We start from the raw sequence: 25,827 nt of genomic DNA, 5'->3' as shown, positions 1-25,827 counted from the left end.
GGAGGTGAAGACATTTTGAAAGCAGTGAATGTTTATGAAAAGACCCCCTGAGAAAACCAGAGTAATGGCAAATTAATGGTTTTTCAGTCCCACCACAGTGTCCTTGGATGTCTGTGTGATTATGAGAGCGCAGTTGGCGTGAACATGCACATCTTTCTAAGTATGTGCATGTTCACTCATTATTTTCTGATGAGATGTTTTAAAGTGTGAGGAACATGCAGAAGGACCGATGGAACAGCTGCTGAGATGTGATCCAGTGTTCATTACCAGTATGCATCAAATATTAGATCAGGGGATTGAATATTTAACATATAGTTCATTAGATTCAACAGTAACACAAATGCTCAACTGAGGTTTATTTGCTCTACCTGCTCTACCTCTAGAGCTCCAGAGCAGGTCATCTACTGATCTCTGGCTCCCCCCAGTCTGCATGCTAAATATCCTTGGGCAAAATATTAACCCCAAGTTGCTCTCTGATGCATCCATCGGAGCATGAATGTGTGTGAATGGTAGTTAGAAAGCACTTTAAAGCATAGAAACAGTGCTTGTGTGAATGGGTGAATGTGGCTTTGAGTACTCCAGGAGAGTAGAAAACTGCTATATAAGAATCAGTCCATTCACCATATTCATATATCAGCCTCAAGTCCTTCACAGAGTAAGAAAAATGATGCAAATATTGTAAAACTGTTCTGCAAAAATCAAATCAAAGTAAATAATTAAACAGAAAAATATATTTATTTTTAAATTAATCAATAAACATTTTTAAAATTGGTTTGGCAAATTTTTAAAACTTGAACAATGTTAAAGAATAAATAACACAAGAAATATTATTTTTGATGACCATGATGACTGACAAACATCGGACCTCCTAAATCGCCTCCTATGCAACACCCCGATGTGAGCCTTTTTCGCTCCACGTTGGTGCGTCGAGGCACCAGGACCATGTCTGACAGTATCTGACGCCCTGTTATGAGAACAGGTGGAGACCCCCTGAGCCAATAATTTATTATAGTTCAAAATTTAATCCCACGATTTTTCACTAATTTAACAAAAGCTGTGCTTATTTTTTTTTCAGCGGATTTCCATAAACTTTAAATACAACTCAAATGAAAATCAAACAAACATCTGAGCAGCACTTGGAGGTTTCAGGGGGAGCTGGAGTAATCTTCTAGGGAGTCAGAGTGTTTTTAAAAACAACGTCTGTCTCCTAAAGACGGCTGACGAGGTCTGACCTGCCGCAGGAACGAAGAGTCATCCAAGCAGTGGAGAGGGAATGGTGGCAGCCAGCTAGACCTGGGTAACCCGCTGCCTAAAGACTCAGAGGGAAACTGTCGATCCTTCCAAAGTTCAGCTATGCAGCCTTTTGACTTCCCATCATCTTGGCCCGAGCTGAGCTTCGCACTACTGAGTGTTTTTGCTTTTGTCTGATATGTACGTGGGACAAAAAATGGAGTCCTGCAGACAGAATCTGTGCAGACGCCCTGGAGCTGCATGGAAGAGTTTTATGCTCCCAGCAGAACTTAATCAGCTATTCCCTCCTAAGTTTACTAAGAAAATAATGTCTTATAGAATTACGTTACTTGTCAGTGATTGCCAAACCACCTGTTTGCATTTAATTTAAAGCCTTTAGTAAGTTTTTCTCGTTGTTCACCAGCCTCCACCTCTACTTCAATCTCCCCAGGTCGCCTTTGGGAACCTGTAAAATTAGTCTTATCTTTTCGATATCATTATCTACGATTTAGATAATTGGACTTAATGAAAGACGAATAAAGAGCTCGCTGCTGCTGCAGCTGGCACTGTCACACAGCACGTAGCTCTAAGTGGACTGAATTAATTGCAGTAGCTTAAGTGCTCAGTGACAGGTTGAATAATCATTACAAACACAAATGGCACGTACTGTATTACTCCAACAACACAAACACTCCAAAAGACGTCAGCGATGAAATATCGGTGTCCATCTCGAGAACTGGCAGGCTGTGTGTGTTTGATAGCGTTTTGTTTGTGCATTATTACACAGAGTGACTGATATTCACTCATTTAAACACATATTTGGCCGGCGGCTTCAAATAAAATCACTTTCACCCACAGCACTGCTCTAAATCTTGATTAAATACAGCATCGTTTTCTTGTTTAACTTGGCCACCTGTCTGAGCCGCAGAGAGAGAGTTTGTGCCAATTTGAAATTAAACTGAAAGATTTAACTGTGACTTTAAATGTCAGCATTTCGGCTTCAAATGCCGCAAATAAACGAACAGAAAATAAAACAAACATTATTTTATCCTGTAACATCAGCGAGTCCTGTGCACAGATGAAAAAGGCCTCTAAGAAAGTGCAAACAAATTTACATTAGAGAGACAGTTGACACCTAATCAAAGAATCTCACTTCACATTGTTCATATAACACAAACGAAACTTTTCTGTGACTTTCAAAACAGTCCATCATGTCAGTATTATAATTAGCAGAGTAACAGAACATTTCCACAGTTTTTATGTTCAGTAGCAAAAACAACTAAAGTTGTAATCATGAAAATATTCCGAAATAAAGATGTGGTGAACCGCTCACTGCAACTGCACCGATCGATTTAGATCAAATGTCCGTTAAGACAAATGGACCATGTGAATGACCCATTACAGTTAGCGGTACAATTTCATGTTTCAAAATTTAAAAATTGCACAGAGCAGCTCTACCTTTTCCTCTATTTGTTAACCCCGAGTGCACCAAGCAGGCATCTCTCTGACACTCGTACATGGACCCCCTGTCGTCACATTTACACGCACTGGTCAACGGTCATTATGTAGCATTCAGCGTTGTGAAGCCACAAATTTCAACACAAACCACGATGTTTGGTTAAATTTAGCCAAGTACTCTTGAGGTCTAAACTTAACTGCTGAGTGAAAGAGAAACCTAAAAGTCAATACGAAGAAAAAACTCTGTGAGTAAATACAAAGGAAATTACAACACTCAGTGAACTGAACAGTAGATGATCTGCAGCCTTTTCCAGCCTCCAAACCTCCAACTTCTAAACCTACTTTTTTAAGTCCTTTTAAGAGGACCTCTCCAAAAAGTAGATTCTGTTCATCTGGACGTAGCGTTTTGTGGGAGAAACGTTTCGTTACTCATCCAAGTGACTTCTTCAGTCTCAGCTGACTGCAGGTTTCCCCAATCTTATAAACAGTACATTTGCATAATGACTGAAACCAGCCCACTGAAGGAACAATGGGCTGGGAGGTCTTTTAAGAGGACCAATAACTCAGATCATTGCTGTTGTGGGCACATAAGGAGCCAATGTCACAAGATAAAACATGCAAAAGTCTATGAGAGGTATGAGAGGCGCCTGGTCAACATGTTAAATGTGACTGGAGTCTCTCAGTATTTACCTCCATAGTGAATGAATGCTGACATGGATGAACAGTCAGACAGCAGCTGTTTGTCTCGCAGAACGAACTGAAGGATTGTCACATGGCTAGGGATGGGTATCGTTTAGGTTTTATCCGATACCAGTACCAAACCGGTACTTTTGAAACGGTGCCGGTGCTTATACGGTGCTCAAACCGGGTGCTTAAAGAATGGAGAACACAAAATTGGTCCAAAAACCTCTCATGTTTAGCTGTTTTTTTGTAAAAAGATAACAATGTTAGCCTTTTCTGCAGCTATAGGGCATATATGGTATCACTCTTGACTGGAAGCAGTGCTTAAACAATGGAAAAAACACAAACTTTGTCCAAAAACCTCTCATGTTTAACTGTTTTCCCACTTTTTCTTTGGTCATTTTAGCCTTTTTTGCCCGGGTGAAGGGAGCATCTGCCATCAAACAAGAAGACAGCCGCATGTAACTACGACGGTGTTTGCTAGTTCACCTTACATGCATTAATGTAATAACGTGGTTAGCCTACTCAACGTAAATTACACACGAACAACCTTAAGCTACTCACGCAGAGAAGAACGGCTGCTGCTGCATCATCATCCGTCATCATTTCTGCTACACTGGCAGGGCTAGGGGCCAGGACTCTCCTCTTCGGGTTCTTGGGGGATGTTGCTAACTCCGGGTCCGATAACAGGCAACCCACCCGCAGTAGACGTGCACGGTGTGAGATCTCGCAGCAAGCTATCAAATACGGCGCATTTCTCGGCTTTTAACAAAATGCTATACGTCGCCAGGTGTTTCATCAGATTCGAGGTGTTAACTCCTTTGCACAGCATCACAGTATCGCCTTAAAGCACTTGTTGCTGCTGAGTTTGCATCTTTTGCTGTGAAGTACAGCCAGACTTTGACCGCTTCGCCTTGGGCATTTTTAATCTGTAGCTCTGCTCTAAAAGATCGTACGTACCTGGGCCCGCCTACTATCCTCGGAAAGGTAAAATGATTGGCTAGAATCCAAAGTGTGTGACATCTCAGGAAGAAAAAGCACCGAAATGTGTGCTGCTTTTCGGTCTGCCATAATGGCACCGGATACCGGTACCCATCCCTACACATGGCCCACTCACTGTTACAGCACCGTCTTACTACATGAAATTATTGTCGCTTAATTAAACCACCCTGCTGCCGTCACTCAGCACCTCTTTTTTACATCCTCCACAGAGATTGAGTTTCTTTCTTTCTTTGTTAGTAGAATTCCACAAAAAGTTATGGATGATTTGCATGGAAATCCTACAGGAGGTATGGCTTGGCCCAACCTCCTCAAGACATGATTAACTTTTGAGGTCAATCCAGATCTGCATCCAGGAATTTTTGGAAAGATTGTTTTTTTTTACCATAATGAAGCAGAGCAAAATTGGACATTTTGAGTCATACCTTAACAAATTCTAATAAAATTAAAAAGACATCATCTTGAGCTTCAAGAAAATATCAAAGACTAATGGGATCCAGACATCCTTCCTGATCCAAGTACTCAATTCATGTCTGGTATAGAGAGATTGTTTGGCCGCAGATGATCCACGCAAGTGCCAACAATGTACATTCAATTTTCAACACTATCAGCACAACAGGTGCCAACTAGAAATGCAACTGTAAATAAAACACAGCCAGTATGTTAACACTGTTTAACATGGTACATGGCCTGTATTTGTATAGCGCTTTACACATCCAGTCATCCACCCATTCACACACTGGTGATGGCAGCTACATTGTAGCCACAGCCACCCTGGGGCGCACTGACAGAGGCGAGGCTGCCGGACACTGGCGCCACCGGGCCCTCTGACTACCACCAGTAGGCAACGGGTGAAATGTCTTGCCCAAGGACACAACGACCGAGACTGTCCGAGCCGGGCTCAAACTGGCAACCTTCCAATTACAAGGGAACTCCCAACTCTTGAGCCACGATCGCCCCATAAATAATTTAGGACAAATGCCACACATAAACACTGTATGGATCAGATTAAATGTTTTTTAATGATACCCCTGTTGATCTAACACACACACACACACACACACACACACACGGACAGGCACACACACACACACACACACACACACGGACAGGCACACAGATCTAATGGGAAGCAGTAATGGGAAAGTTGCTGACTGTTGGTTTGTTTGTTTTCCAGCTGTTGTGCTGACAGCAGCTTTTCTCTGGGAAAAGCCAACTGACAAATAACGTCAGAAAAAAGGACATCCAAAGGGAATCACAGCAGCTGATGAGAGCTGTGTGTGTCCATGCGTGTGATCCGTGCAGCATTTTTGTGTAACCTTTTCCGTTCTTATTCTTTTATATTGCTGTTTGTCTATGTTTCTTATGAACCTGCTTCATCTGTCAACACATTTGCATGTCTGTGTGAGAGACTGAGACCGTACATTGGTGCATTTTCACTTTGTTTTCATACATGCACGTAATCAGAGTACTTCATTGTGCAACAGATCAGCTGATTAGAAGAAAAGTGTGTGTGTTTTTGCAACTTATCTTGGTATCTGGGTTTACTTAAGTGCTATTAAAAAGTCTCAGAGCTTTTGTAAAAATCAGTGAAACAAAAAGCAGCTGCAGATCATAACACGGAGAAATTATCCAGAATTATGCTATGGATTTGCTTGTGAACTCACTGTGTTACAACAACATCACACACTCACAAAGTTGTGTTCCCCTCAATTCAGAGTACATTATATTGACTTTACAGTAGAGTAATTTCTTGGAAACTATCCATAATTACCAAGTAATCACTAACCCCGATCCTAAATCTAGCTGCCACCCTAAAATGTAACGATTTGTGCAAAGCATGCTTTTTGTCCCCAAAAGAAAGTCCTCCGTGTTGCCTGTATAATTAAACATATATCCATACTGCACGTGCCCCGCAGCTACTATAAGCTCTAAGTCAGTGGCAACATTTTTTATGCAGGATTTATGGTCATTCATAAACCAGAAGTAATGGGGATGCACAGAAAAAGAAAAACACAAGTGAGAAAGGCAGAATGGCGACAGTGGAAAGTCTTCATAGTTTATAGTTTCAAGCACGAACAAGAACAGCTCCCATTTTTGCTCGAGAAATGAAACTGGTGACCATCCAGCAGATCTACTCCTACTGTTGCAGGTCAGTCTGACTGTGACCTGATAAGAATGACAGTTTTATTTATAGGTTTTGTGTTTGTGATGCTGACTCTGTGGTGGTTAGGCTGCCCTAGTTATTGGTTATATTTCACGATAACGCTCCAGTTATTTGGCTGAAAGCATTGGAGTCATTATTATTAAATACCGTAACAAAGATTATTCTCTGCAGATATTTTTAACTGTCTGTTTGTTCTGCCCTGAAGAGAACCAGCGCTACATCTGGTGCAGGTTCTGGATTAGCCCACCAGGAACAGGAACTGCTGCCACCATCTGCAGACCAAGCGTGTAGAGCTAGAGTCACAATAATCACATTAATTACCTGGATACTTTTTAGCGAAAACACAAGAGAAGAAGAGCCATGTTTAACTGGATAGCACTCTACAAAAGAGAAGAGAAGATTCACTCTTAGATGGCGTTTGTCTCTGAGATGATAACAAAATTATAATAAAATATAACTGATAAAATAGATCCAAGTAAATTGTAAGTGTAACACTCGAGATCATTGACAGAAGTAATGTTAGATAAAAAAACACTTCTAAGGAGATCTTGTATTGAAATATTAATATTAGGGATGAAACCCCCAAAAAATTACCATCAAACCAACAAGTCTACAACCAAGAAACACTCAGATATGATATGAAAACATTACTACTAAAGTCCCCTTATTATTATGTTATGACAAATTAATATCTAAAACATTTTTATTTTATTTTTTCCTGCTTATCTGAAGTCAGGTTGGGTCTTAAGTCAGGGAAGCGCAGACCTCCTTGAGCTCATCCAGGGAAACCTTGAGGCGTTCCTAGTCCAGCCAATAGATTTGATCTCTACTCTGGGCCATCCTCTTGGTGGGATACCCCAGAAGACCTTATCCTGGAGGTGCATGCCTCAACTGGCTCCTTTCGATATGGAGCAGCAGTGGGTTTTCTCAGTCAGTCTTCCTGATTGACTGAACTCATCAAACTGTCTTTTAGGGAAATTTATGGCTTTGCGTTGACAGCATTAAATTAGAAGGTAATGCGAGCTGTCTGTCTGCATAGCAGCGACATCGAGTTTGATCTGAAGCAGAGAAAGATGGTTTTAAAAAAAGGTGCTGTGGATACTTGTAGTTTGAGATTGACTTCCAGGGAAATAAAAGCTCCGTCTTGGCTCTGAGCTGAGACGTGAAGCAGCTGGTGTGCAGCAGATGAAGAGGCTGCGGCTGAAGTGATGCTCTGCAGTAAAGTGCTGCTATCACTGCCTGTCTGAAAAACTGATAGAGAAGAAACCCTGTATATTCTCATCGCAACATAGATATTTTTTTATTGGATTTTCTGATTTATTTATTGATATATAGTTAATACATCTTATGGCACAACACCCTTTCCAAGATTTGATAGGGAGAATTACATATTAAATATTAAATATTTTTCCTTTTACATGAATTAGATTATAACGTATAACTCACATTTATGTGTAATCTTCAAAAGGTATTCTTCACTCTGATACACATGTTAGTGATGATACACAAGAAGTTTTAAATGAGAATATATCTTTTTGATTTTCTGCCATCACTCCTTTTCAGATAACTTGTGAAGTATTAGATCAGGCAGGAATGTTTATCCTGCCCTAACAGAAATGAATGATGAGCTTCTAAAGCTCATCAGTCTATTTAAAACAAAACTGTTCACAAATCTCAATGATCCAAACATGACATGTGAAAAAAGGGTGTCAAAACTAAACAGAGAAGAGAGATTTTGGAGTTGGAGAGGAAAACGTTTTCTGGTTCTTTAAACAAAACACAGAATGCAGTGAAAGTCCATCTACACCCAGGCATGACACCAATCGGCCATCTTGACTTTGCCTCCAACAAGACCAAACCTCTATCGGAAGGATTGTGGAAAAGTTTCAAGTCTTTCGCCTCAATTCTTGGAAACAGGTGTAGAGATTTACTGAAACATACAAACAGAAATACAGTAAACTTTGTCATATTACAACGAGCTTGAAAGTCATTTGGTTTGACCACCTTTAATCTTAACTCTCTGAGCCAGTCTTCAGTAATAGTTCTCCAAGCTTCTTGAAGGACATTCAAAGCTGTTTTTTCTTTCAATGTTTCTGCCTTTTGGTCCGTTCTGTGTCAGGACGGTCCCACACTGCTTCAATAAAGCTGCGATCTGGGCTCCAATCTAAGACTGATAATCAATCAGAGGTTTTCCAGATGGTATATGCCAGAGCCTCTGCAATGTTTTACAGATGGCTTTATATGCTCTCTGTTCTACTTCTCTTCTGGCTTCATCTGTACATATTGACAATAACTTGAACCACTGATTTTCTGTCCATTTCTTGTGTACCTCAGTCTTCACTGACAATGGCCTTTCAAGGAAGGGAACAGTACCAGATGAATCTGTCAGCCTTTGCTTGAATTTTTCCCTATTTTTTAAGGACATGACTTCAGTTTCTGTTCATCTTCTTCTTGATTTGTCCTCCACTTGTATTAATTTTTTAAGCACACACTGCATACCATCTAGAGATCAGTTTTCAGCTAATAGCTCTTTGGGATCACCTTACTACTAAAAAAATAAAATTTTAGGCTGTCAAACTGTGTTGTCTTTGGCATTTTTCATCGATTCAACTAAAGAAATGGGAACAAATGGTGTGTTTTTGCAATTGGAGGCTAGTAACCTCTCCTCTGGAGAGGAGAGTTCGTCCGTTAGTTGAACCTTGGATACAGGAGGAACAATGCGGTTTCCATCCTGGTCGTGGAACACTGGATCAGCTCTTTATCCTCTCGAGGATGCTTGAGGGTGCATGGGAGTTTGCTCAACCAGTCTACGTGTGTTTTGTGGACTCGGAGAAGGCATTCAACCGGGATGCTCCAGGAGTACGGAGTGTCTGGCCCATTGCTACGGGCCATTCAGTCCTTATACGACCATTGCAAGAGCTTGGTCTGCATAGCCGACAATAAGTCGGACTCGTTCCCGGTGGGTGATGGGCTCCGCCAGGGCTGCCCTTTGTCACAATTCTGTTCATAATTTTTTGTACAGAATTTCTAGGCTTTCACTTTGGTGGTCTCAGAATCTCATTTGCTTTTCGCAGATGATGTGGGCCTGTTGGCTTCATCAGGTGATGGCCTCCAACTTGCCTTGGAACTGTTCGCAGCCGAGTGTGAAGCAGTGGGAATGAGGATCAGCACCTCCAAATCTGAGGCCATGGTCCTCAGCCGGAAAAGGGTAGAGTTCCCACTCCGGGTCAGGGACAAGACCCTGCTCCAAGTGGAGGAGTTCAAGTATCTCGGGGTCTTGTTCGCAAGTGATGGGAGAAGGGAGCAGGAGATCAACAGATGGATTGGTGCTGCGGCTGCAGTAATGCGGATGCTGCACCGGTCCCTTGTGGTGAAGAGAGAGATGAGCGTAAAAGTGAAGCTCTCAATTTTTTTATGTCCCTACCCTCACCTATGGCCACGAGCTGTGGGTAGTGACCGAAAGAACGAGATCGCGGATACAAGCAGCAGAAAATGGGTTTCCTCCGAAGGGTGGCTGGCCTCTCCCTTAGAGATAAGATGAGAAGTTCGACCATTTGGGAGGGGCTCAGAGTGGAGCCGCTGCTCCTCCACATCAAAAGGAGCCAGCTGAGGTGGTTCGGGCATCTGACAAGGATGCCTCCTGGGCGCCTCCTGGGTGAGGTGTTCCAGGCATGTCCCACTGGGAGGAGGCCCGGGGCAGACCCAGGACATGCTAGAGAGATTATATCTCGCAGGTGGCCTGGGAACGCCTTGGTCTTCCCCCGGATAAGCTGGAGGAGGTGGCTCGGGAGAGGGAGGTCTGGGCTTCTCTGCTTGGGCTGCTGCCCTCGCGACCCTGCCCCGGATAAAGCGGAAGAAGATGGATGGATGCTAGTAACAAAGTTCCTAAAGACACAATAATGACATAATTGCATTCCTTAGCCTCTTACCCCCAAATTTTAACCTTCAAAACTAAGTTCCTAAAACTTACCTCAACCTAACTCTAATTTTATCCCTAAAATCAAGTCTAAAGCAGGCCTTTAAAGAATATGCAAAACGCCATCTAGTTTACAAGCCATGCTAGTCCAGACATCCAGTCCAGTATCTCTTAAAGATACTGAGCTGCATTTGAGTTTGGTGTCAGCAAAGTTTCCAGAAACTGAAGCTTTGAGTTTAAATTTTGCAATTTGCTCTCTGCATTGAATCATATCTGGTATTAATCTCTGTCTCTCTTCCACAGCATGTCTTTATCCTGTCTTCCTTCTCTCACCCCAACCGGTCACAGCAGATGGCCCCGCCCCTCCCTGAGCCTGGTTCTGTCAGAGGTTTCTTCCCGTTAAAAGGAAGTTTTTCCTTCCCACTGTCGCCAAAGTGCTTGCTCATAGGGGGTCATATGATTGTTGGGTTTTTCTCTGCATCTATTATTGTACGATCTACTGTACAATATAAAGCGCCTTGAGGCGACTGCTGTTGTGATTTGGTGCTATATAAATAAAATTGAATTGAATCGATTTAAAAAATGTGTTTTTTTTCCCCAAAAAGAAAACATTTTGCCACTATTACTGTAATTCTTTAAATAAATGATTTTCTTCTCTTCCTCTTCTTCAGTCTGTATCTCTGCAGGTTTGTTAGAAGTGTGTCTCCAGCAGCCAACACTTCTTTGTGCTGACAGTTTCAAAGAAGAAATTAATTCTTATAGGTTTCCTGTTTTGTGTAGAAAGAAGGTCGAATTCTTTGGGGGAAAAGTATAAAGAAGTCATGAGTGCCTCAAAACACTTTATTCTAATTTAAAAAACACTTATCACAAGTCCAATGCATGAGAAGCCATAGACTGTATATAAAAGATAGAATGAACTGAAACCACAATGTTTCCCAGTCATCTCTGGATTCTGAGAATCCTCCACTTTAGGACCCCCACCTATATTTTCTGGAGTTAGGCATGGTCATAATTAGAGCAAATGGTGGAGTAGTTACCGTGATAATAAACGGTTACCTTTATTTATTGACCCTGACTGAAGACTGAGAACTCTTTCTCTCTAGACTTTATTGTATTCTTGAGAACTATCAATAAAACATTACCTAAGGCCCTGAAATCATAAGCATCTAATCTTTAAATATAGAACAACTACATCTTTTATGCCACATTCTCAGAAAAATATTGACCTAAAATTGGTTTTGCAACTCTGTATTAATGTATTTGCATTTTTCCTCCCTCTCGCTGTTTCTGTCTCACAGTTCCTCTCACCTCCCTCCCCCTCCTTACATTTATCTCTGCTGACTGTATCTTCGTCATCTCCCCCCCCAGCGTGCTTGCTTGGCTTCACTGTTGTGATTCATGAGTTAACAGGCGACATGTCTGAAAGTGCTGAACTATGTCCTCCTCTTCAGTTCCCCCTCCCTTGTTTCCTCGCTGTCTCTGTTTCTTTTAAGCACTTACCCTCCTTTTAATCCACTTTGTCTCTTCCCACTTTTAAACTGTAGTGTTTTATCATGACAACGAGCTGAATCAAGACGGCATTAAGTCAAACCCGAATTCCACAGCGAGCAAAGGCCTGTGTTGGACATTATAACAGCACGGACTTCCTCCTTTAGCTCATCTATTAATGTCATCATCTCAGTCTCATTAGGAAGTAGCTGCTTTCTGCCTTTCAGTCTGGTTTCTATATGAACTGTCATTACTCATGACAGCATGTGTACGTGAAACACATGACGAGAAGAGCTGCTGTTATGAAGAACGAATAAGAACAGCATTCTGTACGAGGTCAGGGAAATATTGAATGCATATTTTACTAATAATTCAAGAAATCATGTCCATCTGTTCTGTCTCGAGAACCACAGAACCACAGTGCTGCTGGGGCACGAGCAAGTGGGGTGTTGATTTGGATGAGTGGTACTTATATTTTGATTCAAATAAATCCTTCATGGTCAGTATTTCAGAGACGCAAAAATATTCTCATGATTGCTTTGCCATCTTTGTGATGACATCCACTGACAAATGCATCCTCACTCTGATAACTCTAAAACCGATTTTATTTCTGAAAGTCTGAAGCAGGAAGGTGGGTGGGGGGCAAAATGTCACCTGCTCAAAAACTCAAAGTAGACATGACAAAGACAGATGGATGTATTTTATTTATTTTTATCTTTGGTTTCCGGTGACAAATGATTTCAGTTCCTCAGTCCTGTGGCAACCCACAGTTTTCCAGCTGAGGTACGCATTCATGCTTCCCTCAAAACAGCAAAGTAACGATTATCCATGAAAATATGGTCTTTGAACTGTGCACAAATTATTTAAAAGCTCAAAAAAGCAAAATCTTGTAAAAATAATTTAACAGCATTTTGATGACATCTTGCTTTTGTGGTTTCTTTGTTGAAACAGGATGAGGTTTACTAATGTTTTTGAAAGGGAAGTATTACTTTGTAAACTTTGTAAACTCTTAAAGATGGTAAAATGTTCAGGAACTAATCAGCTGCGAGTTTTCATTCTGTGATTAAAAAAATGTGTTTTTTCTTCTGAAGAGAACAAACAAACTTGCCACTGTTACTCGAATCCTTTGAATGAACGATTTTCTTTTTCTTCCCTTCCCTCTGCGTCTCTGCCAGCTCGTTTGAAGTGTGTCTCCGGCAGCCAGTGAGATTCACTGTGTCGATAACAGTACGACAATCAGTGGGAGTGATACAGATGTCCGAATTGGCTCCCACTAAAAAGAAACCCCCGAGTGAGTCTGTTTCATCCTTTCCTTCTTCACGGGGCGGTTAAAGTCGTCAGTAACCAGGTCTGAAAATGGGCCACATGTGGTCACAAAGCAGCTGCGATTATTTTGACCTGCTGCCGCTGAAAACATGACAACAGATATGTGCAGTAGCAGCCACATGTTGCATGTAATGACTTACTTTAGATTTTATAATCATGTCAATGCAAAAATTGGTAAAACACAACACAAGGACCTGCTTCTGAGCCACAATAGCTGGAGCAACCATTGTTGCACTCTACTAGTTAAATTTAATGTCATATTGCAGACAGTAACTTCAACAGTGGATGAAAGCCACTGCATGCTTCACATAAGCATGGTTCCATTTGTTTGTGTATTTCTCTACAGAGAATCAATGCAGATCGTTTAACAGTGAAATTTACCAGGAATAGGTATGAAAAGGCTTTGTTTTCTGTTTGCGTCACTCATTCCACAGTGTCGTCTGACTTCAGACAGACAGGTTGATGTCTCGCATGCAAATTAGCAGTGACTGCGACCAAATCAGTCATATGGGGGATTTAGGTGAAGCGCTGCTTTGCAACCAAATTCATTCTAGTGAGGCCTATGCAGGAATTACAGACATTAGCCCAGACAACTGCACTGTGGGTCACCTGTGATTCAACATGTGAAGTTTGAATTCATGCTTCTCATATACTCATAGATGCACAAATTGTAATACACAGTAAAGGTATCAGACAACAACAGCAAGCTGTACCAGAGAGCGTTCAAGAGAAAGTCCCTGGAGGCTAACTACAGAATGCTGAGCAACATTTAAAAGGATTGCACAATTTCCAACATAATATCAGCACCAAAATATTCAGAAATTCTCTCCAGGTAGATTTGTGTAATGAAATCAAACAATTTCTGACAGAGGCTCAGACGGTATATTCACAGGTGTCAGACTTGCAGACATTTTCAAGAAGTACCAAACAATATTATGTTATTAATAACATGCTCAAGGGTTATTTTTCCCTCTCCTGCTGCCGTACTAACTAACTGCTGATGGCATTCAGCTGCAGAATAGTTTCTATAGGAAACACATCACTGGGGTTTTAACAGACTGAGTCATCCTCTTATTTAAAGCTGCAGTGGGCAACGTGGATATGCGTCAGTGCACGGAAACAACATAATTTCAGCATATTGTTTTTAAACTGTCTGACAGGAAAGAACGTCTGCACCTTACCTGGGCTCTGCAGTAAACTGGCCAATGACTGTTCTGTTTTCACAAAAGTATTTTACTCCACATTTCATCCTGTGTGCTTTTTTTCCTCTTCCTTCTAATTTGCTGCTTTAAGTTATTGTTATCAGATGATCGATATTAAATAACCGGCTTTAACGTTAACAGTGCAGGTGTGGAAAGTCTGAAATTACATCAAGTTTGAAATTGTGGACCATCATGTGTAGGGTGGAAAGAATGGCATTCGTTGCTCCAGAAGAGTTTGGACATTTGCAGAATTTAGTTCTGAAGTTGTTCGTGTTGAACAGCACAGCCTCCTGCCTTCTGTTCAACTTTTCTTCTTTCATTTAACATGTAACAAATACTGTGCAAAGTACCAGGCGATGCAACAAAAATGATTAAATTTTGACAAACTGACGAACTCCAAACTGCCAATTTTGTGTTCCAGTGAAAACCCATACCCTTGTTTACCTTCCTTTGTGATTCATGTCACTATATTTGACAAGTAGTAAGAACAAGCAGTATGTTGCAAAATTCAGGAGGGACCATGTATCACTATGTCATAGTTTTTAAGCTCAGTGTAGCAGTCACTCTGAATGATGCCTCTCTTGATGTCAGACTCTCATGCAAATAAACAATCCACACACCCACAAGCAGAAACACACACTCTCCCACTCATGACCACAGCCTCATCCCCTGTGAGTGCATTTCCTGCACTGTTACCACTTTTTATGTTTCTAATTTCTACTTTAATAGCTATTCTGGCCCTTGTTTTACTACATTGTGCAACTCTGTCTCTTTTCATTTGATTTACATCCCATAAACTCAATAAGATGAAACTTTAGAAAGAAAAAAAAATGTAACGATATATTTTGTTCTTAGGTTTGGTGATTGCTGTTATTAAACTGTCGAGATCCTGGTGTCGATGTCACAAACACAGAAGTGTGTAACAGAGGCCCTTTGCTCTGAGACTCTGGCCTTTACACTATCAGATCATGAACCACGAGCGCTTCAGCCGGCGCACAGCAGTCAGATCTTTTTATTAACTGGTTTTGAAAGACCCAAACACAATCCCGCCTCCCTGCTGCAGATCTCCATAAAGCATAATCAAATACATCATTGTGGTAAAAGCATTCCCAAAGATTCCCATCACTGCAGCCAATTCTACAAAAATCATTTCCCAATTATTCTCAACGGGGAAGTAAAGTCGGAAACAAGAACCCAAAGTTGTTAATCTGAGGCCTTCGCACAGATGTGAAGACAGACGGCAGAACACCACGGCAAGATTTCAAATAGTCACTAATTGGGCTCAGGCCACACTCACCGCTCCATCCTCCTGATGTTAGTGCTGCTCTCTAAAACGGTTATTATCACTGAGACACCAAAACGCCACTGAAACAACAAGACCAGAGGAAACCCTGTGCATAATCATGAGACACAGAAGTGATCTGACAAAATAACATCGTATTCTGCAAACTCAAGGTCCCAGAAGTCATCCTTAGAGATTTCTTTTTCCTCCTGAAGGAAAGGTGTATGTCATTTAGTCAGTTTGTTTTGTGTGATGGTCGACACCAACAGCAGAGCATTTTAGTCGATAAAGGGCTTGGACATGAATTGAGCTGCGGTTTGGGGAAAGCCTGGAGGGGGACTGGGGTGGTTCCCAGGCCTGGTAGATCCACATGTACTAAATAAGTGAAGTGAAGAAGTTAAAGAATTGAAAAGGGGAGGGAGGGTGGAGCACATAAACCTGAACAAACAGCTTGTAGAACTGGCGGGACGTATAGATAAAAACCAAAAGGAGCGTTTTTGGAGGCGTGATCCCTTCCCGTACCCCCTCACCTGTATATATCTGCACCTGGTGTCTGTGTGTAAATAAATTGTGAAACTTTAAGACGGTCTGCCTCCGAGTCTCTCCTGAGCCTGACAACACGCGTCCATGTCTTAAAATCACAATGACAATGACACAAAAATATGAATATACCACACTAGATATCCATGTAACATTGCTGACATCAGCAGTAATGGTCTAGGAAAATAACGCACATTATCGGGGATTTTAATATTGACATCTTTTCTGCTGACGACAGCATAAAACAGTTTGAGTATAGCCTTCACCCTTCAGGGGAAGTTATTCTCTCTGAGCGCTCTTGTTTTCATAGCACACATGATAATATCATAAATAATCGAGACATTGTTGTTTCTGTAAACATCTGAACAGTTTCAGTTAAAGGGTTTCCCTCCACTCCCTTACACTCGCATTTCAAGAATTATTCATTTGCCAGAAAAGACAAACCACAAGACTTTGCGGTAGTGCAGTGGTCAGCGTCATCACCTCACAGCAAGAGGGTCGTGGGTTTGAGTCCGCTGGTCAGCTGTGGTCTTTCTGCTTGGAGTTGGTATGTTCTCCCCATGTGTGCGCTCAGAGTCATACATGTAAGGTTAATTACTGATTCTAAGCTGGCTGTAGGTGTGTGGTTGTCTGTCTTGCTGTGATCAGTTAGCATCCTTGTCCTATGGCAACTGTGACAGGCTCCAGCTGAGCGTAACCCTGAATTGGACAACATGAAGAAAATGGACTGATGGACAAAACAAGCAACGGTCAAATTGTTAATATGATTCACATTTTGTATAGAAATCGTTAAAGTATTCATGTTCTTAGTTCTATCAGCTACAATACAATGAAGTGAAAATTTGATACTCTTGCAGCCCTCGTACAAATATGCTATATTGGTCATACAAATCCAATAATAGTGAGGTCATAAAAAAAACTCCATTGCTGCTGAATATTCTAACTTATTCTCCCCACAAAGTCTTTGATGTCTCATCTATTACTCAGATTAAAATCACAAACTGAAACTATGAAGTTAAAGCACAGAATCATCGATCGATTATCAGCAACGTTTACTTCCTCTGAGATATTTGTTATTGCGTCCTCTTAAAGATCAGATAAGAGTCTTTCAACATCGCTGCAATGTTAACGATGTATTTAGGAACAAGTAGCAGCTCAATAAGAGCCGAATTGTCAGCAGTTGTGTTTAGACTGAAGGAGGCTGACTGGGAGATAATGGGGGTCATTACGCTGTTATTATTGCTGTCAGTGGGGTCTGCTCAGAGCTGTTTGATGTGTGGCTGTGAAGGATGATGGAGCACAGGGCAGTAGCTCAAAGACCAGGTGTTTCTCTGAGCGAAGATCAAAAAGTACTCATGAAAGCTCCTCAGTGTAGTTTGTTATTACCCCGCTGGCTGTGCGTCCAGGACATGTTTTGAGTTCAGAAAGCACTTTAAACTGTACAGACATGTTGTTCAATGAAGCACGACAAAGAGTCACTGAGTGTGGCGCGTTTCTTCCCGTGGCGTCAGATAACCATCAGATTCTGCCTGTGTGGGTCTAGTCACACACCAGGTCTCCTTTGGTCACTGATAGATAGCGTCACTGTGCTCGGGGCCAAAAAGTCCATACTGGGACAAAAGTGGGTGGGTGTGTCAGGTTTATCAGACTGGTTGGGTTTAAGCTGGCCCTCCACAGCAGCACTGTCAGGTATAATGTCTCCCAAAGTAACACATTACTGTACATGTTTCAGTAGTAATGTAACTATACTGGCTTGAGTAATGACATCACAATAACAATAATGTTATTACTTGTATTAGGTTCTTAATAGTGCCATTATCTGACAGTGCGTTTCAGGCCATTTTATTGAGTAATGCCATAAAAAGTAAAGTAAGTTACAGAGTAGTGTAACAAACTACTTTCTTTGGATAGTAATTAGGTAACGCACTGCAGTACTTTTAGGAAAAGTAATGCGGAATGTGTAATATGTTACTGTTTTTGAGTAACAGTGCCCACACTGCACACTTCACAATGAGAATGTCGGATTTGGGCTGGAAACCCATCTCACTGGTACCATAGCTCAGGGTGCCGTGTGCTACATGATCAATGATCTGATCATGATCAATGATCTGATCATGTATCAGCTCACAGTTCCAGGTTGGATCTTCTCTTTGGATTTTTACTTGTGAGTCAAATCTTGACTTATTGTTAAAGTAATTCAAAAGCTGTGATTTTATTTGATTTTTATGAATAAAGTCTAAACATTTACCAACAAACATAAACAACTATGCAGATATTCTTTTACAGGTGTTCATGACGGGATAAAATATCTGGAAACTAATTGACACAACTTTTTGTTTTTGTCTTTATTTGCACATTTACATACTTATAAATGGTAAATAAATGGCCTGCATTTGTATAGCGCTTTACTCAGTCCTTAAGGACCCCAAAGTGCTTCACACTACATTCAGTCATTCACCCATTCACACACACATTCACACACTTTATACGCATATAAAGAGTTTGTTTTCCCAACTTTGAAGTACTTCAGCACTCTGCAAAGATGCGTGTTGCTGTTGATAAAATGTTTCCAATAATTTATTTAAATTATAATGGAAACATTCACTAGCTACGTGCTCCCGACATGTATCATAAACTGGCCTGTAAAACAGCTCATAATGGAGGCCATATGAAGTATTTTAATTTGAGCCAATTTCTCAATAAAAAATTCATATTTTCCATAAATGCAGAGTATTTTGAAATAACATTTGATGTCATGCTGACTTAATAAACATAATTTTAATGCTCCGGGACAATCCTCGGGCTCATATAGTGAAGCATGACTAATAAAATATTTATCCTTTGCTATAAAATCAAACTTTCTCCGTCTTATCCCACCACACTTTTCATAGCTGCTGCTGCTCTGGCTTAGTCTCTCTGCAGAGGGTTATCATCAGCAGAACCTTTGACCACATCAAAGCATGGCATGGTAGTGGCAGCAGTTGATAACCGTGCTGTGATCTAACCACAGTGGCTTTCCTGTTTCGTTCTCTTCGTCTCTCAGGCACGGCTTCATTTGAAGTCAGTCATTTGGCAGAAAACTAAACAAGCCCCCTGCTAACTACCTCACTTACTTCTGTTTACAGACCAGATTTTGAGAAAACCACCAAACGGCTGCAGAGGCCAAACAGTGTCAGAGTGAGTGGTAACACTTGAGATAAACACATTTGCAGTTTACTGTTGCCGGTAAAGAAAAGTGTGCATTATTTTATTCATATAGAAAAGATTAAAGAATAAATAAAAGCCATAAGAAGAATTTTTAGGTACAATACCTGATTCAAAAAATATTTTATTGTTCTTTATTGTTTCACAGAAATATAAAACAGTAATAAAATTATAAAAGTTAACTTTTCATAAGCAACCTGCAGAAGCAACCTGAATTTGCTTTTCGAGACCACGTTAGTAAACTTCAAACCAGAGCTGTTGTGTTGGAGTCTGCTCTGTCTGCGTCAGTTCGCTCATTCAAACTGATTATAATTAGTGCTGTTGATAGCTTAAGTTCAAGGTCCTACATTAATATTTCTTCAGGATTGATCCATAATTTCTGCCAGGAGGGAAACAGAAAACAGAGCCAGGTCCAGAGCTCTGTGCAGCATTTCCAACACAATCACTAGTGAGTGCCCTGAGTTTACTCGTCCCTAAGGACCCCAAAGCGCTTTACACAACCAGTCATCCACACATTCACACACTGGTGATGGCAGCTACATTGTAGCCACAGCCACCCTGGGGCGCACTGACAGAGGCGAGGCTGCCGGACACTGGCGCCACCGGGCCCTCTGACCACCACCAGTAGGCAACGGGTGAAGTGTCTTGCCCAAGGACACAACGACCGAGACTGTCCAAGCCAGGGCTCGAACCAGCAACCTTCCGATTACAAGCCGAACTCCCAACTCTTGAGCCACGATTGTCCCAGTCTAGTCCAAGACTACAGAGTTGGAGTCAGTCTGGCTACAGGATGAGACATCTAAAAGATATAGAGGACCAAAACAGCAAGACTATTTATCTCTATTCTTCATTTATACCGTTAAAGCTAGCCAGTGGAAATGCTAATGATAATGGCCACAACTACGTTTACCAGTTAGTTGCCGTTTGGTCGAGAAATTGTAATTAAATCAGTTTCTGTTTGTGGTGTGGCTGTTATAACAGAACAGTAGACTACCTAACAGATTCAATGACCCACTGCTGTGGCATGGTGAAGTCAGGTTTGTTGGCTCACAGCTGTTCACTGATGCCATTTCATCTTCTTGCAACACTGCATGAGCAGCTGCCTCTTCTGCAGTCTGGATCTAACCAACGTTACAGACCACAGCTTTAAGGTTTTGATTTGTGACTTCCTGAGCCCCGAGAGAGGAGTTTTGAATACAAGAGAAACACAAATACTGAGAAGGAGTTGAACAAATAGAGTGAGTCCACTGTGCGTCAGTTAAGAGGGTTGGGGGAATTAGATACTTCTCTGTGCTTCGACCGAGCTCTGTGATTTAGAAGCAACACAGCTGTGGTTCAGTAGAAACCTCGGCTGTATGCAACTTAACACTGATGTTATTACTGGAAGGTGACAAATTAAAAGAAAAATATCAGCATTGGGATGGATGCACTTCACAGCAGCAATGGCCATCATTTATATTCAGCTGTTAGTCCAAAGCAGAGTGACCATCACTGGACTCAGTGAGCAGCCATCACCACCATCATTCAAATATAAAATTATACAGTTTGGAAGTCAGCAATAAGGTCCAGGTGGCCCGGAGCATCAACGCCGAGGAGGACGGACGCTGCTCCTGTGGCAGCGCTAAGACACTTTAGGCTGTGTTTTAGCTAATGTGCCTCCTTTTCTACTCATGACAGTGTTTTGTTTTTGTTTTTTTGCCTGTACTTTCTGTAGATAAAAACTTAAACGTTATTGCTGTGCACTTAATTATCTGTTCTCTTGAAACCTGATTTAGTGTTTTCTTCTGCAGGAGACTTTAAATACTTTTGAATGGGTATTGGTTTCTAATTAACACCAACTTCAAAGTCTTGGTTTCAATGCACAACATAAAAATCTGTTTGTTCAAAGGATTAATTTATGATTAGGAAATTTACTTTAACTCTGAACCTTTGACTCGTTGATGCTTTGATGGTTTATCTTTCTGAAGGGAGGACAAGAAACGGAGACAAAGTCAGCAAAGAAGAAAGAAAGTGGAGACGTTATCTTTTAACTGAACTGAATTAAAGCTCAGATGAGGTGAAGGTGACAGCTTGCACCGATGTTCTTAAGTGAAACACCGATTAGATCCCGACAGCTGACCCTAACTCCACCCCTAAGGTTAAAGGTCACTGTTGATCTCCTGTCGGGGTGCTGCAGACCTCAGCTGTGGACTTGACCCGAGTCTCCTCCGGGCTTTAACATTGTGGGTGGCAAACACACACATGCTCACACACAAGGCTCGTTGAAGACGTTGGAAAACTCTCAGAGGGTTAATCCAGCGAAACACTGAATTTACACTCAGATTAACAGCCTTCCAGAAAGCAATTCCATCCCTCCAACAGCTACCACGAAAACAAAAAAGAAACACTCAACTATGGTGGGCAGCAGAAACGATAAAACTCTTAGTCGCTCCATTTACACCGGAATGTATCTAAAGCCACAATTTAATGTATCCACTGTAATCGCAGCAGATCTGCTTTAAACTGTTACAATGAGGAAATCTGATTCAAAGACCCTTTGGTATTCCAGCAGGTTGCAAAGGTGCAAATTTTGATCACGTGACCACCATTAAAGACACGTAAAGAGTGCACAACACAGGTGACCCCCCCCCCCCCCCCCCCAAAAAAAAAAAAAAACCCCAAACAATTTATGAAAAAACTGACAGAAAAATGATCTTTCCACATCCCTGCTTCTAAAAACAGGCATTTTCTTCAGCACAGGCACTTTTACTCATTTTCTTCCAATTATTTCTTTTTGCTCAGCTGGCTTTGAAAAATGGATTTAACCGTTTTTAAAAGAATAACACTGATATTAATAATAAAGCGCCAATAAAAAAAGCCCAACCATGCAACTGTAAAATACACTGGCACTAGTACATTTTACATTTGTTCACTAAAAACAGGTGCAGCAAACGTTCTGAAAACATTAAACAGTTTGTAATACCACTGCTAAAGTGTACGCAGCGATCAGCTGGCAGCTACAAAGCAGCGCCTCCCGTTAAGTCTTAATAGCACATGCACGGGACTTTAGTCTGTTTCAGAGGCTCGGCTAGTTTTGGCAGTCAGGGCTCTGATATTGGGAAATGATGTACTGAGGAAAGATCAGTGGAGTCACTGACATGATTTAAGCAGATTTAGTGGAGATAAAGTCATTGAGAGTTCAGCCATGTTCTCTGTTTGAACAGGAAAAACCTGCTAACATCTGCGTGGGCTTGATAAACCTTTTCCAGTAATATTTAGTGGTTTTCCTCTGAAATGAGTTTCTTTGCATCCCTAAAAGTGTTTGAAGCACAAATTAAAATAGATAAAATTACTATGAAATGATTAGAAATAACATGATAAAGCACCGGTTTCTGTCAAATAAGGAAATAACCAATGTTGTCAGTGTACACGGAGCAACCATTGTCAAAGCCACGAGTACTTACTCCACCAAAGTTAAATTCTTAGCCAAGGTGATGGTAAGGCATCCGATCATTGCTACGTATCAAAGACTGAATTCTGACAGAGTCTAGTTATAAATCAACAACTGACGTCAGTAATTTGGTGCTAAATAACATTTTTGCTTAACTTTCTCACATCAATAAATAGTAATAAAGGTGAAATTATGACATATGTTAAAGTGCAGAATATTAAGGATTACTCTGGAAGTACAGCAGGATGGTGGTTCTGGTAAAAGACTGGAACTCAAAGATCTGCTACTGGGAACCAGACAGTCTACCTTTGTTTGAGTTTTCCAAACAAAAATCCTCTTTTCACTAAACTACTTACCTCAATTTCTCCTCCATTTCTCTGCGGCTCTTTCCTCGAGACCATTTGCACCACCTCGCTTTGGTTTTGCGTCTGACACATCAGCACGCTAGCTAACAGCCAGCTGAAACAACTTTTTTTAAGCAGGCCAAAGTTTAAGGCTCTTTAGTCACTTCCTAAATTTATTAGGATACCAGCCTGTTTGAAAATTATGTGAATTGTGATACATTAAGGAAGTCGCAGATTTTTCTTCTCTCCACAGAATTAGCAGCACATGTCAACTTTGCGGTGGCCGTGACGGATGCAGCCAACGTCTTCAGAAAGTTAAATAAATCTGCCAAGACAGCAGCGTTATTCATGCAGCTGCTGTCATTCTACGAAAGCTTTAAATGATTCTAATGATGATGAATGGGAACTCCCTGCACGCAGATTCCTTTAGAAATGTTTTCTTTAGCTAATCTTATTTAATGGATCAACATCTCCTGCTGCAGCCAAATCACTTCAATCTGCACATCAGCAGGCGACTGACTGGAGGTTTAACTGTGGGGAGGCGATGGAGGAGAGAGGTAAACCCAGGAAGATGCTGTGTGGTCTGTCTTTAAAGGGATCCAGTTCATATTTGGGTAGAAGATTGATAAAAAAAATTTACAGCTCAGATTTAAATACAAACTGTGTAAGTACATGAAATTGATTTGATTGGTATATTTGAATAAGGGAACCAAAAGGAAACTTCTTCAGTCATCCATTCTCCGTATCAGTTCATCAGTGTTGTGCAACCAAGAGTTTGCAGTTCATTTCCAGTTTGAGAGCTTTGTGTTGTTTCACTTTTACTTTTGATTTCTTTATTACATTTTATCTGACAGAGATGATGCATTTAACATAGTTTCAGTATAGAGCATAAAACCTACACAAACGGGGACGCAACCGATTCTAAAATGCTTAAATGCAGTCGCCCCAAAAATCCAACACCGTGCAGCTCGACCTGGGTGTGTCGGATAAAAGCTGATTGGTTGAAAAGAGGGGCAGAGCAGGAAAGAGAGGAACGGCAGAGTTTACAAATTGGGGGAAGTATGGGGAAAAAACAAAGCTAAAAATAAGTGTCAGCAGTAAACACGTTTCACGGTTTTTAAACACTCAGGTTCACTTCAGTGTGCGTTATAAGTTCACTGCACTCTGCAGCAGGCTGAAGGAACAACAACACCACGATAAAAAAGCACACTGCAGCGAGTACACGGCTACAACACGCAACCTGCAAAGTAATCGTATGACGACCGCAGAACCCGTTCAAGATACTAGAAACGAGACTTTTCTCACTATGATGTGACATCACAGCTTCAACGCCAAAAAGCACCTTGTGAGTATCGCAGGGCGTCAAATCTGCGAGTGAGAACAGACTGACCTTCCACTGAGCACAGTTGGTCTTAATCCTCTTTTCCACCAAAGTGGTGCTGTGACGGCAACTGTAGAAAACCAATCCACACGTTAAGGTCTGAGAATCAGCAGCATGCAGAGGTGGATTTCTTGTGGTCCGCCCTCCTGTGGCTACCAGTGTTGATGCTTCCAACAGTTTTGGCACAAACACTGATCTGAATGTTGTTGGCTTCAGATTAGGAACCAACACCAAAGTAAGAAGCATATTAAATTAAAGAGTGAGAAGACAGAAACTCTTCTGGTTGTAACTAAAAGTCTGTTTGTAAACGATTGGTTGGGTAATTCTCTTTGTATCATCAGTTCTCTGATCTCTCCTTCATCCCAGGTTAAGATGTCAGTCGAGTTTTCGATACCACCTTAAATTTTGAAACACAGATCAGTAATCACAGCCTGGATATTTCTGCTTATGTAATATCAGTCGGTTGTGTCCGTCCCTCACAGCTAGCAGTACTGCTATTCTTGTACATGTGCTGGTTACATCTTAGATTGATTACTGTAATTCTGTCCTCTCTGCTTCACTGCACAAAAGTCTCCATAGACTTCAAATTGTTCGAAACTGTTTATGTCATTTCTTGAACATATAACTGCTGTGCTCCAGCAGTTTGATTGGAAGCCTGCAAAATATTGCTTCATTTTAAGATTCTGCTTCTGATTTTGAAGCCTCTCCATTACCTCTGATGTGCACATCAGTATTCCCTCCTGTAGATCCTCCTATGTTACCCTCACTTTACCCTCACTTTAAAGATTTCACTTTTTTCTCTCTCTTGATTTGTATTGTTGACTTTGTAATTTTATGATGTATTGATGTAAAGTTACTTTTTGCGTCCTATGATTCAGAATGATGATTCAGTCAGCAGCCCGTACTTTGAAAAAGACCAAAGCTATGATCTGTGATGAAAGAAAAACTGGGAAAGTGGTAACATGATAAGAAATGTAATGGATGGATGCTTAATTTCATCATACAGCAAGGATTTCTGCATCAATCCTGCAGCACAAACGTGAGATAATGGAGGAACAATGGCATTACAAGTGCTCAATTACAGCGCTGACTGCGCAACCAAAGCTCAGCTGAAAGTAGATTAGATTAGACAGAATTGTAGTTTGTAAGGACAACAGAAGGGAACACACTCATTGTTTT

The 25,827-nt window shown here is 41.1% G+C and overlaps 1 protein-coding gene and 1 long non-coding RNA gene across 3 annotated transcripts in view; both read right to left on the bottom strand.

Moving 5' to 3' along the window:
• Positions 1 to 25,827, bottom strand: part of angpt4 (angiopoietin 4) — a 70,119-nt gene that overhangs the window by 42,269 nt on the left and 2,023 nt on the right. The gene's annotated exons all lie outside the window — the stretch shown is intronic.
• On the bottom strand, positions 11,049 to 20,052 carry LOC120720044. Its single transcript, XR_005692778.1, has 2 exons — positions 18,772 to 20,052; positions 11,049 to 18,653 (listed from the first exon to the last, which is right to left on the bottom strand). It is a non-coding gene; the product is annotated as an uncharacterized LOC120720044 (long non-coding RNA).

This window comes from Simochromis diagramma, unplaced genomic scaffold (genome assembly GCF_900408965.1).
Source record: "Simochromis diagramma unplaced genomic scaffold, fSimDia1.1 OVJJ01000320.1, whole genome shotgun sequence".
Lineage (NCBI taxonomy): Eukaryota > Metazoa > Chordata > Actinopteri > Cichliformes > Cichlidae > Simochromis > Simochromis diagramma.
The sequence above is the reverse complement of the archived record's forward strand: the minus strand, read 5'-3'. Positions and strand labels throughout refer to the sequence as shown.